At 38.4% G+C, this 19,401-nt stretch overlaps 1 long non-coding RNA gene across 1 annotated transcript; it reads left to right on the top strand.

Annotated features, from left to right (window-relative positions):
* The first annotated feature begins 11,337 nt into the window (after window positions 1-11,337).
* Window positions 11,338-18,817, top strand: LOC308660499. The gene is made up of 2 exons (XR_014024743.1): window positions 11,338-11,463; window positions 16,825-18,817. It is a non-coding gene; the product is annotated as an uncharacterized lncRNA (long non-coding RNA).
* The last annotated feature ends 584 nt before the right edge of the window (window positions 18,818-19,401 follow it).

The raw sequence follows: 19,401 nt of genomic DNA, 5'->3' as shown, positions 1-19,401 counted from the left end.
ATTGTCCTATTTAAACTGAAATTTGGGAGAAACAGAACTCTGGACAAACAGAAGGCCTGTGTTGCAAAGAGCAAAGAAAGGTAAATTCTTAACCACATTTTCGACAAAAATACTTGCATTTAAAATTGTTACCACATTTTATCTGAGAAAGGTGAATTAAACAGTGTAGAATTCCATATCCTTGTAAGAAATTCAGATTAGGAGAATTTGAGGAGCATTTTTTTTTTACTTTAAAAGGTAAAGGTTCCCCCGCACATGCGTGCTAGTCGTTTCCGACTCTAGGGGCCAGTGCTCATCTCCGTTTCAAAGCCAAAGAGCCAGCGCTTGTCCGAGGACGTCTCCGTGGTCATGTGGCCGGCATGACTAGATGCCAAAGGCACACGGAACGCTGTTACCTTCCCACCGGAGTGGTCCCTATTTTTCTACTTGCATTTTTACGTGCTTTCGAACTGCTAGGTTGGCAGAAGCTGGGACAAGTAACAGGCGCTCACTCTGCTACGCGGCACTCGGGATTCGACCCGCCAAACTGCCGACCTTCCGATCGACAAGTTCAGCGTCCTAACCATAAGAATAAAAACATTCAGTAAAGCAGCACAGAAACAATATGCAAAATTTACATGCCGCAAGCTGTTGCACTGGGGAAGAGAGATTTTGCCCATTTTCAAACTTAGCTGCACAGGTGTTTCTTTATCATGTTCTTTTAGAGACCGAATGGTAGGTTGGTTGATATGTAACTATTTTATAAGCAGCAAATTAGAATAAATTCTAGCTCACCTAAGGCTGGGGATTCAAAAATTGAACTTCCATCTGTTTAGAATTAAATTGATTTATCAGAGCTTTGGAACTCTGAATGTTCCTATTCTCTCTGGGATCCAAAAATTATTTTAGGCTTGAGAAATTCTGATATTCCCCAATCCAATTTATCTTTTAATTTTTAAGAAAACAATTTTTTTAAAAAATATGTTTAATTTCCAAAGCTGTTAGATCCAGGGCTGTTGTTTCAGAAAAAAAAATATTATTTGGAATCTGTGACTTCACAGAACAAGTTTTCTTAGAGTCATAACGGAGAATCCCTGAAATATGCATGTTGATTTACAAAGCCATTTAAACATGGGCTTTCAATTAACTCACTTGACTGAAGATTTTATAGGTCTTTTCGAGGTACAATTAGGGTCATTCACAGGAACCAGAGGCTTAGTCTTCCGAGCTTTCAGATTTCTGCTGGAGCCCACCCTCAGGGAATTTCTCTCTAGCTGAATGTATAGGTTTCCCAATTTCTTGAAACAGCTCTAGCAAGAAGGTCTGTAAGTGTGATATATGTTTTATTTGAGCATGGGGTGGAGAAGTATTTTCACCATGCAGCCGAAAGCACTTCAGATTCTTAAACGTCTTCGGGAGAATTTTTCCTCCTTGAACATGACATTTTGGCTGCCCTCCAGTGTTGTGTGTCAGAGACTTTTGCTTCTATGCTCTTGGCAATTTTGTCTGTTTTGTCTGTAGCACCACATTTGGCAGCAGACCAACGATAGGCTGCCTCGAAGAACTTTTTAACCTTCCGCAGAATATTTTGGTGACCCCAAGTGCCTTGATTGCTGTATCATAATATGCTTACAATGATAGCAAATGGGGGCAGGGAAATTGCTGCACATTAGTTTCCAAACTTTTGCAGCTTATTGGACCTTATTCTAGTAAGTGTTTGAGGAACTGTAACAATGGAAACGTGAAATGTAATTTAGTCTTTAAAATAATGGTTAGAAAATGGAGCCTTTTACCCTCCTAGTGGAGTCCATTCCACACTGTAACTGCTGCTAACACTGCCTTTAAATTGAAGTAAAATGCCCTATTTTCATTGATTTCTCATAATACTTTCATTGAGCTCTGACTAATTTTGAAGGGACAGAATTGTATAAATCTGAAACCCAAGAAAGATCACAGGAGATATAACACTTTCGTTGAGAATCTGATATTTTATATGAAACTGTTCCAAAGCCTCACAGCTACATAATGGCCTCTGCTTTACACCGTCACAAACAAACTAGGCCACTCACCTTCTTTTCAGGATGTCTGTTTACACTGAAATTTCAGACCACTATTAAACTGGATGACGTGTAGCTGCCCACAGTACAGTAAATCTCCCTCTTATTTAAGGTAAGTCACATTTGACAATATTGCGCCATTCAGATATCAGTATATAGCAGAGGTGCCTTCAGCTAGACTTCTTCATCCAGATTACTGAGTACTAAAAAGTTCTGAGAAGGGTTTATATTATGATCCCTGTCATTCTTAATTGCTTTCCGATTTGTGATGTTTGCTTAAGATATTTGCTAAGCCATAAACACTTAGCACTCTGTCCTTTAACAACCTTTGCCATTCTATTCAGGAGCATGGGAAGGGGAGAACAGGATGCTTTTTCTTTCCATGAATTGAAACAGTTCTCATTTTAAAAATGTCCAAGTTTCCTGAATATTTGTAAGTCTGATATAATGGTTCACGCTTGATTTTCCAGATGTTTTGATGCCTTTAGGAATTAAAGAAAGTTGCTATAAAGTTGTTATAAATTTGCTAACTAAATCAAATAGTATAATTTATGGTTTCAGAACTCTGAATTTCACAGAGATATTTTACCATCCTTTTTTATATATATAAAAAATAATTTTAGTTGAGGACTTTTCAAGCCAGCGGTGGGCAATTAATTTTGTGAAGGGGCCACATGGCAACCTGGGACTGTTGTGGAGGGCTGCCACTGCCTCACCTCCCACCACCACCATCCCTCCCCTGATGCTACCAACACCCTCCCTCCCCCGCTGATGCCCTGCCTTCTGCTGCCGCTGACCCATCCCAATGCTGATGACATGCCAACACCCTGCCTGTGGTACTGTTGATGCCCCACCTCAATACGGACATCACCAACACCACAAGCCAGACTAACACCACCTCCAGGCTGTAAAATGCCCTGGTTTGCCGTATGCCAAGTTCAAACACATTTCTAAAATATTTGAGTGAGATACAAATTGTCCTCACTTACCAACCACAATTGCCAAGTGGGGCATTGTTGTTAAGTGCAATGTCATGTGATCACACCAGCTTACAACATTAGTTCCTTCAGTTTTGCTTGTGGTTATTAAGTGAACCATTGCAGGTCCTTAAGTGGAATGTGGTAATATGTGTGACTTGCAACTTCCTGCCAGATTTCCCATTGATTTTGCTAGCCAGAAGCTGGCTCCAAAGGTTACAAATGGCAATCACATGACTGTGGGATGCTGCAACTGTCGATAATTCATGCCAGTTGTCAAATGCCCAAATCACGATCATGTGACTATGGGGACATTGCAACAGCTGCAACTTGGAGGCCTTCAAGTCACAAGTCTCGTTTTTTAGCACCATTGTGACTTCAAATGATTGCTGAATGAGTGGTCAAAATTCGAATGGAATTCAGAAGCCAAAATGCTGGCCACAATCATACAATCAAAGCCAGGACAGAGCTTCAATCCCATAGTGTGGCCATTATTTTGATATTTTTGAGAGCCTCCCTGTAAAGAAAATTAGTGCAAAATTTAGAAAAATCTAAGTGCTGAAAATAAAGGAGAGAGAGAAGGAGGGAGAGGAAGGGAGAGGGAGAGAGAGAAAATCCCTGGTATTTTCTTTCATCAAAACATTATCGTAAATCAAGTGTCCCTTGAATAGAGTTTGATTCCTGGTGACTACTATAGACTTATTTATATTGTTTTCTTGATACTTTGTACAGAGATCATTTGCTATTATGTCATTCTTTTTTTAAAAAAATTTCCAATCTAGCCAATGGCACCCCTAGGACTTCCTAAGGGTTAGAGAATTAAGCAGGTCCAATTCTGCTTAGCTGTCCACCTTGCTGTGACAATGACAGTTAATTATTCAAACTTTTCCCCAAACAAAAATATGTATGAGTCAAACCTATAAACTATTTTTATACAATATATCACGTAAACTGCAGGCATCTTGATAATTTCTGGAACGTTGTTAGCTAGCAAGTAGGAAATTATACAGATTGCAACTGGCGTTACTGCCCTTTCTCTTCCTTTCTCTTCGACACATGCAAACAGATACACAGCATCCAGTCCACCCTTAAGAGAACAATACCAGTTAATGGACTCTGCACATGGGAAAGGAGTTCAGTCTAAAGGAAGTGATTGGGCCTATTGTTCAGGTCTCCTGTGTGCAGCTATTTGGGAAACTATTCAGGAACCCAGGGGTGACTTTTCACAGAAGGAAGATCAGCTGCAAGGACCAAGTTTAACTTCCTATAGAAATCTGCCTGCTTCCAAATGCAGGAACTGCCACAAACCAGGGAAAATAGCTCATCTTGAGCTGCTAACGAGACCCATCCCACATTATGCCATGTAACTTCCATATAGGAAGGAGACATCTCTTTCTGTTTCCTCTTACACCAGCATGCTCATCCTTTGCCTCTGGGAATATGGATGCCCCAAATCTGCCTTAAAGGGCCAGCACAGCAAACTTAGACAAAGTGCAGCAGCTATAACAGTGATGGCAAAACGTTTGGGCTCAGTGTGTCAAAAATTTGGAAAATGCCTAACTTGACTCTGCTGGCATATCACACAAACACACACACACTCACCTGAACAAAGGAGAATCAATTCTTTACACGTTCATTTTTTTAAAAAGATACAATCATTTGTGTGATCCCTTGAATCTGCTACCTGCCTCTTACTTTCAGGGGATGTTCTCTTTCTGTTGAGAGGCCTCATCGGCCTACTTGAGGTAGCTCCTGGTTGCACAAGTCCTTAGTTCTTCAAGCAGTTCTGGAGAATGCCCTTCTGTGGTCTCTGCAGCTTCTGAAAGCCATGTAAAAGCACACCCCATTCTCACACAATTTTTGGAGGTTTCCAGAGGTCACACAAGAGCACCCCCATTCTTGCACAGCTTCCAAAGCCTCCAAAAATCCACTTGAGAATAGGAAGTGCTTTTGAGAATAATTATCATCGGGTGTTGGTGAATGCTGATGCGTCACACAAATTTTTGTGCCAAGTCACCTTGGACACATGTCATAGGTTTGCCACCATTGAGTTAGAGGAAGGTCTTCCACCGGGGGGGACACCATTTTGTTGGTGATTAGACCCCATCGGTGGATACAACCTTGCAACATCTCCTGAATTCTTTTCCTGCCCTACCAAGCACTTTACACAAAGTGGCCTGTTCTGTACTGACTGTCCAGAAGAGGAGCTATAGAAACAATCTGCACTGTTGGGGAACAGCGTGAGGAGGCACAGTATTATCTTTTATCTCTTCTTTGTCAAAGAGATTGTGAGGGGTGGGATTTTAAACAATATTATATACAACATGCCGTGTCCCTTAGTCTGGCTTACTTTGTAAGGATGATGTTAGCACATGGCCAGGTCTAGAAGCAATCTGGAATGCTTTTCACATTATAGTAAGAAAGAATACCAGAATCTTGAAAGTCTGTCCACCTTCCTTTATATACCCCCATAAATTAAACAAAATCAAGGTGAGGTTATTTTAAGTTTCTTTCTTATGCTTTTTTCCCTCAGAACTAGTCTCTTGTGCAAGCCCCCCTTCCCCCCTCCCCACGCTTATGGCTTGCACATGCCTTCCCAAAGTTCGGGTCTGTATCTCATCCTAGTGCTTCCTATTCCTTTCCCACCTGACTTTTTACTATTAGTAGTAGTGCTAAAATGAAATAAACAACAGAAGCAATTGCAAGAATGAAATAACAGATAGCTAGTGGAGCAATAAAACCAGATTCAAGGCAGGTTACAAACCTACAGCTGGCTGACTGAAGACAAAAGATTGCTTTCCAGTACCAGAAAACTATATAAGGGGGTGCCGGATATTCTTCTTTGGAAAGGGTTATTTAATTTAATTGGATTACAAGACTGCCAAATCAAAAGAATGAAAGCAGCACAGAGAGTTAAAATGTCATACAGCTATTCTACAGCTCCTAAAGCTAATGCACTGTATAACGTTATTCAAAATGCAACCCTTTGTAATTTCAGTTCCTGGTAAAGGGTTTGAACCCCACTGAATAACACTGTCTGATGAGTCCAAAACTGGTAACCTAGTGCTTCTTTTTGGTAATGTAACTGAAAACACCACACAGGCTGTACACTATGTAAAAACAGACAAATCACAAACCAGAGGGGCTGAGGTATTCATGTAAATCATGTAAAACATGAGGGCATGACATAAAGTAATATCCATATCACTCTGCTCTGAGAGTTTAAGGGATGGTAGGTATTGTGTACTGGGTTCTTTGCTTGAGTGAAGAGATGAGGCGAGTGAGTTCAGTCAGAAACATTCTCTATTTGCTTGCAGGAACCGAACTGGGAAACAGGACTGCAAATGCAGCTATTTATACCCTGGCCTCTAGGTGGCGGTCAATAGGTTTAAAGCAACCTATTGCCGCCCTGGAAGCAACTGATGGAGAAGGGTTGTCTGAGGAGCTGGGAGCCATTAGCCAGCTCCCTGCTTAAGCAACCTTCCAACAATCAAAACCCACGTGATACACTCAGTGAAACAAAGCCCAATACATTACAGTAGGGTTCTACAAAGAGAGATCAGAATCTCTTCACAATTTCCACATGGCACATGCCTTATTTCAGATTTTGATTAGCATACAGGCAGTGTCACTATACTGCATATTATTGTAGTAGGCTACAGTAATTCCTAAGGGATGAGTGCCAGTCCTTCAGAGTTGTGCTCTGAAGAACAGCAGGAGCCATAGCAGTTGTTTAAGCATCACTAAATATATTTGCAGCACCTGGTGGCAGTTCTCTTTGGAAAGTATTTATTATATTTCAAATCCTCCAATCACTAGCATACTCCGTGAGGCTTACTTAAAAAGTAAAAACATATGCTCTGCAAAGCTCTAAACAGGATCTTTGCTTTGATAAAGGGTTGCACAAAGCTGCTTCACAAAGCACCAGGCCTCTTCATCTGTCAAAGCCAAGCCAAAAGGCCACTCTGTTCTGCTTGCCTGGGCTTCTCAGTTCTCCTCCAAGGGGTCCAGTACCTGGAAGAAACTTTACTATCAGAACAATTCACCTCCTGGAAATGCAGGAAAAGACTTTGAGATGGTGCTCAATGCCATGTTAAAGAGGACTCAACCACATTTTCACCTTGTGGACAATCCCATTGCCTCTGCAGTATGAAATACCTGGTAGAGGTTCCTACCAACCTTGTGCAGACAGATTCCACACACACACACACACACACACACAAACACACTTTAGCCTTCAGGAAAAGCCTTAAAATCTAGCTATGCTGGCTGGCATGGAGTCCTAAATGACAAGGTGCTGACTGGAAGTGGTTGGTACAGTAACAGAGGAGGCACCCCACCTTTCTCCTCCAAACCCTTGTTGTTTTTTTTACCTTGTTTTACTTTTTTTGTAATTTGAATCCATTTTTATATTTATAATCATTGAATGTTTTGCCTTGATATAAGCCGCTCAGATTCACCTGAACCATGAGATGAATGACAAATAAATTTGATAAATAAATGAAATGAAATAAATCAATACATGAATAAAAATCTTAAGACAGGGATGAGAATAAAAAGGTACAATAGGCCTTATTGCATACAACATACAATAGTTATAAGTCCTTGACTTGTAAACATTCATTTAGTGACTGTTCAAAGTTCTGACAATGCTGAAAAAAGTGACTTACTTTTGCTTGGTCCTTGAGCCAAGGACATGAGCATGATCTGGGTGCTTGGCAATCAAAACGGGCTCTCGTGGTCCCCATTTGCAATTTTTGCAGCCAGCTTCTGCTATGCAAAATTCAGTGGGGAAGCCAGCAGGGTAGGTCACAAATTGTGATCACACGATGCGTTGCTTAATGACGGCACCACTTAATGAAGAATTTTCCAGTTGCAATTGTGGTGGCAAGTCAAGAATTACCCGCATTCCAGAATAGCATAGGCACTTAAAACCTAGAATAATTATAGGCAAAAGCTTAATTGTCTGTCAGTATTTTGTCTGTCTGTCAGTATTTTGTCTGTCTGTCAGTATTTTCCCAGAGTAAAATGTATCTAGGAAGTGACATTTTTTATCTATAAATTGAGATTGGTGTTACTCTTCATGTCATGCTGACCCACCTACTAAATGTTCGTAGTTTTCCAAATGGAAAAAAGCTATTGAATATTTAAATTTAGATGAAGATGCAAAATTAAGTTTTCAGATCTTTTCCTACGATGCGTTGCTTAATGACAGCACCACTTAATGAAGAATTTTCCAGTTGCAATTGTGGTGGCAAGTCAAGAATTACCCGCATTCCAGAATAGCATAGGCACTTAAAACCTAGAATAATTATAGGCAAAAGCTTAATTCCAGAGAAAAAAACATTTCACAGGGGTTGGTTTCTCCACCTGGGGGAACTCTCCTCTTGCCATCCTGGGATCATCTAACCCCCATGGATACCCAGAAGAGACCTGCCCTTCAACAAAGGAGGCCTTCCTGGTAGAAGCCATTCCTTGACTTCCTTGTCAAGGTTTGAAAAGTCAGCACCAAAAACATGAATTCGAATGAGACAAGCAGCCTCTACAGTTAAAGGCTGCTAAAGGACAGGTATCCTGTGTTGGCATCAGTTAACTCAGTTCATAACCTCACAGCTCTAATTACCTGCATACTATTTACCTCCAAGACCTCATCTGAAAGTTACCAGTACAAGGATAGCTGTTGGACAGGAAGCTTCTATGGGGAAACTTTAGCCTAAATAATTTTAAAATAAACATGTGTTATTCATGTGTTATTGTTTTAAGGTGTTTTAGCTGCTATGCCCTTACATAACAGTACAAACTAGATCACTTGAGATTCAAGTTGTCAGGTAAAAGCTGTAGCAGTGACAACATGGAACTCTGTAATGCTTCTTTGATCTTCTACATCAATTAGAAGTTCAACTGAAGACAACTTTGGACCGAAAGGTTTTAGATACTCAAGAGATGCTTTACAATGAAAGGGAGTTCTACATCTTTTGAAGTCCTGAGCTTCTCTATGATGTTTTTTTTTTGTTTTTTTTTTGGGGGGGGGGGGGCAATGGCTTATGAAAACAATGTGTACCTTTCACAAACCATTACTATTTTTCCAATCATATCTGCTGCAGAGGACTTCCCAGATAGGCTTGTTATCAAAATGCCAATTTTGATAATAAGCTCCTAACTAAACACCTGTTCCAAAAAGGCTAATCTCATATTGGGGCAATACATCTTCAGATGTCAAGCTAAAGCCTCAAGCCTGAGTATATGAATTTTGGGCAATAAGAAATCCCTGTAGTCAGTCATTCAACATATTCCTCTTCTTGGATGTCAAACTGATGCCAGTATGTTATCTCGGTCCAAGTGAAAAAACAGTTAAATTCTGGGAAAAATGCAATTGAACTAACCAGAAGATCAAAAAATCTCATTTTATAATACAGTAAATATTAGACAAAGCCAGAATTAAGCTAGAGTCATGCTAACCTGAAGGGATGCTTGATGAAGAAATCAGGAAATGTCTGTCAGTATTTTCCCAGAGGAAAATGTATCTAGGAAGTGACATTTTTTATCTATAAATTGAGATTGGTGTTACTCTTCATGTCATGCTGACCCACCTACTAAGTGTTTGTAGCTTTCCAAATGGAAAAAAAGCTATTGAATAATTAAATTTAGATGAAGATGCAAAATTAAGTTTTCAGATCTTTTCCTACTAAAGCACGGGTGTCAAACTCGCCACATCACGTGATGTCACATATCACAACTCTTTTTGCATTGCCAGCAATGGGGTGGGTGTGGCTTCGGTATGATGAACCTGGCCCGCGGGCCAGCAGTTTGACACCCCTGTACTAAAGAAATGTAAATTAAATGGAAAGTAAAATGGATACAATGGATATATTTTGTTAAGTCATGGATAATACAGCATATTGCTTGAAGGATTATGATTGGTGAAGAGCTGAAAGGTCTGGCAGTTGAACCAGTTGTATGGTTGTTCCGATATAGTGAGAGCTTTGGGGCATGGGAGTTCCTCCCCTTGCCTCTGGGTAAACACAATCAGTCCCTGGGCTTATAAAATGAGATTTCTTTAGCAAAGATATTATCTTTAGAAAAGATCTAAGTCAAGAAATATCTTGGAAAAGTGAGATAGGGGAGAGTCAGAGACATTCTGAAGATCTTGGTGTCATTTCCCAGTGCCCTGGAAATTGTTATCATTTGTTGTTTTAATCATTTAGTTGTGTTGGACTCTTGGCGATTTTATAGGCAAGTGTTCTCTGCGCTACTGGAAATAGATGGGTTAATAGTTTTTTGTTGTTGTTTTTTATTGAAAAGTTTTAAAATACATTTTGAAAACATAAACAGCAGCCTCATAATATAGTTTAAAATTGGGCATTTTAAGACCACCTCTTTCATGTACATCTTGCATTATCTTAAATTTTACTCTTGGTCTTTTCCCTGCCCAAACAAATTTATTAATACCTTTCTGCCATTCTTCCAAATTTGAATCTTTTTTGAGTATAGGTATCATTTGAAACAAAAATAAAAATTTTGGTAAAACATTCATTTTCACTGCTGCAATTCTTCCCAATAAAGACAGCTGTAATTTTTTCCAACTATCTAACTCTTTTTGTATTTTTAACCATAACAATTCATAATTATTTTTATATAATTTCACATTTGAAGCTGAAAGATATACCCCCAAATATTTAGTCTTTTTAACTATTTCAAATCCTGTTAATTTTTCTAGGACTACCTTTTGTTCTGTAATCATATTTTTAGACAGTATTTTAGTTTTTTGCGTATTTATCTTAAATCCAGAAACTTTTCCATATAACAATATTATCTCCATCAGGTCTACAACCGACTGAGTCGGTTGACTCAATGTAATAACCAATAGTTTGACTATTGGGTCTGAGTGAAAAAGAAAGCTGATGTGCTATTTTTCTTTCAGAACCTAAGGCTATTTCTGAATTGTAAGCAACAGAAAAAAAAAGCAAAAAATAAACTTAAAATCGCTCTAGCAAGGACACTGAATCAACTCATGCTCTTTTCTAAGCAATCATGGCTCTCTGAAAATATATTTCCCAATTAATACATCTGGAAACTCAATTAAGTGTTCATTTTATGGCACTAAGCTACTGAATAACAGTTGCTGAGAGAAAACAGAAAAGACGCCATGTTGCTTTCACTCCCCATTGTTTGATGTCCCAGACTTAACTGGTTGGCTGTCAGTAACATGATGTTGAACTAAATCAGCCTTCATAAGAGCCAGCAAATATTTTCTTACATTTTATGCCTTAATTCATTTTTAATTATTTTGGATCCTATCCTACCCACAGTGGCAAAATCTTGTTATATGGACATGAATAGCAACTAGGGCTTAGAGGATTTGAAGACTGGAGGACATCAAATTGGAGACAGCTGCTGCAGTTCAGCAAATCTCCTCCACATCAGCTTTCATGGAGAAAGTGTTTTATGGGGTAAGTGCTCTGATCAAACCCAAGAACATCTTTCTTCAATTTCTTATGTGAAAGAAAAGGTTGGGGGCAGGAGAAAACAAGCAAACAAAACATCAGGCATTTTCTCTTACTGCCGTTGGGAGAGTTTCCCATTATTCTTATTTTGGGTCAGTGAAGTTTCTCTTGCATTTATCAATGTCATGAGCTACTCCATGACTCCAGCAAAAGAAGTGAAATATAAATCTATATTTGGTGAATCAGGGAGAAGAATACAGTATCCAATTTAGGCCTGAATCTATATAATATTCATTTGGGTGAGAAGGAATAAAATTAATAAGGAACTGTAGTTCCAGTTCTTTAGTTCTGTGATGTAGTACCTATTTTACACTCTGAAGCTTCCAGATTCTTCGTCCTTGGCAACTCTCATTAGAAAATGATTAGGTTGAAGGAGATACTGAACACTTTTGCAGGAACACATCCAGACAAAGCAGCTGAAATATGAAGAAAATACTTTAAATCTTTAAATTATATACGTCTGAGATCAGTGTAACCCAGCTGGTTAGGGATCACATCTGCTCACTTTGGCAAAACAGTGATAAAATGTATTTGATTCTGGTGATAATGAATGAGAATTGTGGTATTAGAATCACGGGTTGAATGACACCTATCTGTTTCGTGCATAGTTGAAACTCATCTAATACTGTTCTGGAGGCTGGAGAATATTGCACATATTTGTGTCCAATGTGTGCTTTTTGTTTTTTTGTTAGGAAGCAATAGGATGAGATATGGTTAAGCATGGGAATATTGTTCCACTGTTTGGGGAATAAATGCTAAAGAATGAACATAATAGCATAGCAATAGCATTTAGACTTATGTACAACCACTTAGTATTTTACAGCATTCTCTGGGTGATTTACAATGTAAGCATTATTTGCATATTTCCCCCAATAATCTGGGCCCTCATTTTACCTACCTTGGAAGGATTAAAGAATGAGTCAACCTTGAGCCCTGTTAGGATTGAACTCCAGGCTATGGGCAGAGTTTGCCTGCAACACTGCACTTTAACCACTGCACCACCGGGGCTCCTATTTAATATTTTAACTTAAACCAGTCTTCAGACTGATACTATATTAATACATTTCATACTGTATTAACAGTATCACTCTACTAAATTTTTAGGTTGGATGCTTATATACCATCTAATCATTAAGCATTCCTATTTCCAGAAGAGCCTGGCATATCTGAAAAACAATAGAAGGGGAAGGTTGATTTAATTGGTTGAAAATGTAATGTTCCATGATTTTCACATTTTGTAGCCACAGTAGAAGCTAGTGGTTGCACCACTTAACCTAAAATAATATTTTGCTTGAGCTAGGATTTTAATTTATGACATGACGATGAAATCATCTCTGTAGACAATGACAGTGTCTACAGTTTTAAAAAGGAAAGGTGGTTATTTGGAAAAATTCAGTAAATTAGCAAGCCTTCTAAATATATAATAAATTTCAAAAGTATGCTGATCCATGATTTCTTCCAACTTAAGGTGCATTCACACAGTTGCTTTTCTATGCTTTCCTCCCATCTCAGAGCAGGAAGAAAATCATGTAGGCATATATCATGCTGTCCCATAGGGTGCCTCTGTGACACTGTAGGAAGAGTGACTGATCATGTTTTGCCCAACATCACCAACTGCAGGAAAAAAAACTGCAAACAAATTACATAGAGAAGATATGTCAGGCCAATGCTTTTATACTCAAGGCTGAGTCAACCTTGAGCTGGTCAGGATCGAACTCCTGACTCTGGGCATAGTTAACCTGCAATACTGCATTACAACCACTGTGCCACAATCAAATTTATATTTGATTTTATCTTTTGCCAGAGGATTGTTGATGTATGGACTACCAACCAGCAGATGGCAGCATAGAGGCATTTTCTGTCTCTTGTAGCTGCCATCCATTTGCAGATCCTGGATGCAATTACTTGTTGTGATTCAGCGTCAGCCTGTGATACCAGCAGCTGAGTCTGATGATTGTGAAGAGGAGGAAGAGGAGGGGTTTGGAGAGCCTTTGGTGTCAGAGGAAGGCTCTGATGCACTGCAGGACTCTCAGTCTGGCCCCTCCCGTCATGTTCCTCATCAGACTCAGCCATGTGAGCATGAGGTATTGGATGTAGATGATTCACAGGTGGATCTATTCAGGGACACTAGGAGCAGGAGGCAATCCAGCAGAGTAGAACAGAGAAAGGCAATGAGGCAACTCAGTGAGAGGAGGAGAAGGCAATGAGAAGCCACGCCTTGGGACTTCTGATAAAAGGGGAAGGTGTGGGAGGTGCTGGTTGCTGAAGGCAATTGTTTGAAGATCTTCTGCTAGAGTCCTGGTCTGTTATTCCTGTTTAACTCTTGTTTGAACTTTTGATTTCTTTGTAAATAAATTTGGTTGGGTTTTTCCAGCCTGTTGACTATAAAAAGGGGTTGTCCCTGACATTCAAACAGGGCCGGTCATAGGCTGGAACAGAACATTACTAGATAAGTGCTGTTGAAGTTTAAGAAAACAGTTTGGGTTCATGTGAAAGAGATTCTCATTATGAGGCAGTGAATATTTATCCTTTAAAATGCAGTGAGATAGCATAATTTCAGAACATAGATTACTAGTCTTCCTTGGAGCCAAAACAACATGACAGAATAGATGCAGAGCCCAACAACAAACAAGAGTGGGTGATTCAACAGCAAACCTCCTGGGCCAAGAGGAATGAAGCATGTTTCTGAGATAGACATATTCTTCCTAAGGCTCCTTCTCCATGCACCCCACAATGCCCACATTGAATTCTGGCATTTGTAAGATGGACACATATAAATGATGGTGGCACAGAGGTTAGAATGCAATATTGCAGGTTAACTCCACCCACAGCCAGCAGTTCAATCCTGATTGGCTCAAGGTTGACTCAGCTTTCCATCCTTCCGAGGTGGGTAAAATGCGGACCCATGGGGATTGTTGGGGGCAATATGCTGACTCTGTAAACCGCTTAGAGAGGGCTGTAAAGCACTGTGGAGCAGTATATAAGTCTAAATGCTATTTCTATGATTAGGTAGATAGACAGACAGACAACTATTTTCATACCAGAATACCTAAAGCAGGTTGTGATGAGATGACATTCTCTGCGAATGGTTCATTGGACACCTTTATGGCAAAGCAAGCAGGATTTGTGGATGGGCCCTTGGACAATCTTCTCCATCTGCCCTAAAATGTTATTTTAAAGCTTGGTGGTTATATAGGTACACAGTTTCCATTCCAAGATTTAATACTTCCTAAACAAATTTTAAATATATTCTCCTTGGATATAAGTGGAAGTTATTTTAAAAGTTTGTTTCTGTGGGATGTTTCAGAGGGAGAGTAATTTCTGTAGATGGAAGAACTAACCATCCTTCCCACTACCTGGAGGCTCTTGTAAAATCATCCCCATCCTGCAATTATGTTTTAATATAGGAGTCATTGGTATCAGTGGAGGATGTTTTAAAGTCTAATTGCTTTTGGAAGTGTTTTGGGAAGTTGAATTTTGGCCTTGGGACGGATGTCTGCTTATTGATGGCCTGCAGATGCTGTCATAGGTAATTGCAGAAGTTCACACTTTTAGCCAATATCTTCCTCATTCCTACCTTTTGTTCTTCTGGGAGGAAAGAGGAAGAAGTGTACTAACAGGACTAGAAATACTCTAGCTTTCTACTCAGCTCCACTGAATCTGCTTTTCAGATTCCATTTGAATAATGTCTTCTATTCAACAAGAAGAAAGAAACATTTTTCTTGACCTGCAATAAGAAATAAATATGGACTTATTTTTCTTGCAATTATTACAATTATGAGTAGACAAGAGCCAATTGTGTTCAGACTGCAATAAAAAGACAATTTAATGTAATTTGGAAAATTGGGATCCAATGTCATCCGTTCACTTTTTCAAAGCACTCACTGTGCTTTTTTTCCCCTAGAGTGCTTAATGTGGATAAAGGATTCAAACAGAATCTCCAGAGGATTGGAAACACTGCCGTGCCTATTATCTTCCACTTGGGATACACAATCTGTATTCCGATTTTCCCTCAAATGTTTGTATAATAACATGAAACATTCTTAGAGAGAAATATACTAAGAAACCAGTAAAAAAATTCCATTTTTTCTCCATAAATATTTTCCAGTTGCTGAGCTAGCCCTTTACAAGGCAACTAACGTATAAGGTTTTCCTTAGTTATTTGACAGAAAGGAAAATATGATTTAAAAGGAAAAAAAGAATCAGGATTAAGTAGAAGCAATGTCTGGAGATCTTTATGTTCTTTCTGACCTATAAACTACATTAAAGGCAAACATTACTTTTTAAAAAATTTCCCTACCTACAACACGAATTGTTTTACATCTTTTAATTATTCTGTATGTTCTCTTCATGAAATAAACTACACCCAATTACTGTTGCTCATAAATGTTTATAACAAACATATGAATTGAAATACAGTGAAAAACAAATATCTCCAGTAACAACTATGTTAGAAATAGAGTGTACAGTTTACAAGCATTCATTTTCTTCCCTTCATACTCTAGCAAGGCCAATATAACAAGTATGCTGTTACAAACAAAACTTATTTGTTTGTAATTATTATTGTTCCATTTCCATTCTACCCTCTTCTTTCCATGAAGATTTATTTTAGTTTTACGATAGTTGCTGAAAGCACTCTGTAGTTTTTACGCATACAATTATTTCCACAGTGTGTAGAAATGATTTTCTTTTTTCATTAGCCATAATCTCCTGTACTTAGAAAACACAGATTAGTGATAAAAGGTGGCTACTATAGACTACTGGACTGGCTGTAATTACATAATTACAAAAATATTGTTAATTCTAAATTATTCAGCATATTCCAGGAGGAAACTGAACGGTTTTCTAGAATATGACTTGTAAAACAATATATTTTGCCTCTTTAATCATAGTTATTCTGACTTCAAAATTGGGATTTCTTTTTTATCTGTCAGGTTTCAGGTCTTTTTCTAATGTGGCTGTAGACAGAGCTTTTAATATAATTTAGGACAGATGATTATTCTCCCCAGGAGTAGGAGTTTTGGATTGCCACATTATCTTATTGAATGCCCTTTAAAGTAATCTCACACATGAAAGCAGCATTTTCCATTTTGATATAAAAGATATTTTGTCAGAAAAATTTGCAGTCTTTGCCATACTAATCAGGGAGAAACTGGGAATCTGGTTAGTTTTTCAAACAATACAGATCTGAGAGAAAATAATGATGTGAGGTATGGTTTCCAAATGTTCTGCTTGGTGACATAGTCAGTTATTGAACTCTCCAATAAGTTGATCACATCATTATAACACTTTTGATTTTTTTTTCAGATGATATTAACAGTATAAGTCAAGATGACTCTGATGCTTTGCCCTGTACTTCAGTGACAACATCACATTGAACTGAGAGGTACTTACAGAAAGTAGAACTTTTACACCTTGATGCAGTAATACCTTTGAGGGGGGAAAATAACAAAATAGGGCATCAGAGCCTTCCTCTGACACCAAAGGCTCTCCAAACCCCTCCTCCTCCTCCTCTTCACAATCATCAGACTCAGCTGCTGGTATCACAGGCTGACGCTGAATCACAACAAGTAATTGCATCCAGGATCTGCAAATGGATGGCAGCTACAAGAGACAGAAAAGGCCTCTATGCTGCCATCTGCTGGTTGGTAGTCCATACATCAACAATCCTCTGGCAAAACATAAAATCAAATAGCATTTGCTTATCTGACTTTTTAACAATTAGGTTGAAATTGTGGTTTTAATGGAAAGGTGCCTTATGGAATCAATCTTAAACCTTGGATGTCATTTAAATTGGGAAACCATAGTTTCAACTGGGAAACTGTGACAATCCTAGACCAAGCTAAATAAAAAAATGCACTCAGACAAATCAACCATCAATAGATACATCATACATGGAGATAAACCACATGTATATACTATTCAAATAAGGCAATCAAAAAGCTAAAAAGGAAACAAAAAGGTCAAAACAGCTACTCACAAGCAATCAACAGAAAAGCAGAGATTAAAACCAAGATTAACACTAGACCAACAACCAAGCAATAAACAATACCCCAAACAAGGAATACCAACTCAGACAAACAGTAAACAGAAGCATAATCAAGGAATCACCATGAATGACCCCACCATCACTGACAGGGCAAGCCAGTTATATATAATCAGAGAGCAAACTGTACTCCATTCTAGTACTGACAATGTTACCTAGTTGAGTAATGAAATGTCTGCAAGAAAACAACCAAGCTCAAAGAGCACCAAGGACCCAACCCTGAGCTACAAATATTCACCTCTACAATTGCCTCTATGGTGCACTGTTAAGAATATGCATTGTAATTCTGGCACAGTAAAGAACTTATTGTTTGGTGTTAGCATTTCCTTGCTACTAACTTCATTTAAAGTAAAGCTTTATGGATTTTTTTTAAAAAATTAATATGTGGCAAACCACTTTAAGATAAATGGGAAGAATGAAGAACTACTGAAATCTTCACAATTCCATAATGCTATGGAAAATTATGATTTCCCTGCATACCCTTAATGATACAGTAACAGGACAAGAAGAAGCAGACAAATATTTGAACAAAGTTTTCTCATTTTCAGAAGCACTTTTTCTACCAGTATCAGAAAACTCTGAGCTTTACCTTCCCAAAACTGTTCCATTCCAGGATACTTGCATTTCTTTTTATTTATTTTTCTCCCTCTTTGGGCAAATTTAGGAAGAATTTTTTTAAAAAGTTAGAATATAAATGGGCATAGAAATTTCTTCATCTCCATTAATGTTGGGAAGGAATCACTCTCTTCAAGGCTCAGTTAGTGCATTTGAGAGCAGATTTTCTGTTTTGTTGGCTAACTTTGAGTGTGCCAATAAGCTAAAAATGGAGGCTGAATGAATCATTCCAGCCTCTGGATACAACACAGGAAACACTGGAGCCCATAGAGACTTCCACAATCCTGCCGGCATTTCTTCAACGCTTAGAAAAACATGTAATTGTCCATTGACCTATTTGTCTGTTAGAAACACAACACCTTCACAGCTTGGGAGATCTGGATGCTAAAAATATTTGAGGTATATAAGCAGACTGAAGAAAGAGCTGAATGTGGCTTTGAATTTGGCCTTAGAGTAACCATGGTTTTTTCCTCCAAATTAAATAGTTAGTTGTTGTAAAAAAAAAGCTACAGGCAGTCAGTGTGAAAGCTTTGTTATATCAAGGCAAAACTTTTAGCTACATTTGCAAGAAACAAAAGTCCTCTAAATTTTTTGAATCTTCTGAAGGCTGGGGGCGATGGACACACACACACACACACACACACACACACACACACACACACACACACACAAACAGGTAGGTAAAAAACTCAAAATGGTGGCTGTGAGCATGGTCACCACACATAAAAAAACATTGTATTGGTGCTGCTGATACACTGTATGTATGTGTATATATGCACATATGCACACACACACACACACACACACACACACACACATACATACACTCACACATTGTATCTATATTTCTCAACTTTCCAGCCCAGCCTACTACCACAAGCTTCCTTCTGGTCCCTCATCCAAGTATACTAATTATTTTATGTAGGCCTCCATTTAAAAAAACTAAATAAATAAATAACCTTGGTCAAACCAAAATATAAATCTGCATGAAACATTCAAATTTTCTAGGATTTTAGTATTTAGATAAATTGTTAGATGATTTCTTATCTTGCAATTTCCTTAATTTAACAAAATTTCAGGATGAATAAACTGAGAAAATAAAAGTGTCAGTTAGTATAAAGGCTAATTTACTGATTCCAATTAAAGTTATATATGCATATGTGCACCTTTGTAACATAACTAAATAAATCTAACTTATGTACCATTTTAATGGCTCTTCAAAT

This window comes from Vipera berus (assembly GCF_964194415.1).
Source record: "Vipera berus genome assembly, chromosome: 1".
In the NCBI taxonomy this organism is placed as follows: domain Eukaryota; kingdom Metazoa; phylum Chordata; class Lepidosauria; order Squamata; family Viperidae; genus Vipera; species Vipera berus.
This window is presented reverse-complemented; position numbering and strand designations above follow the sequence as displayed.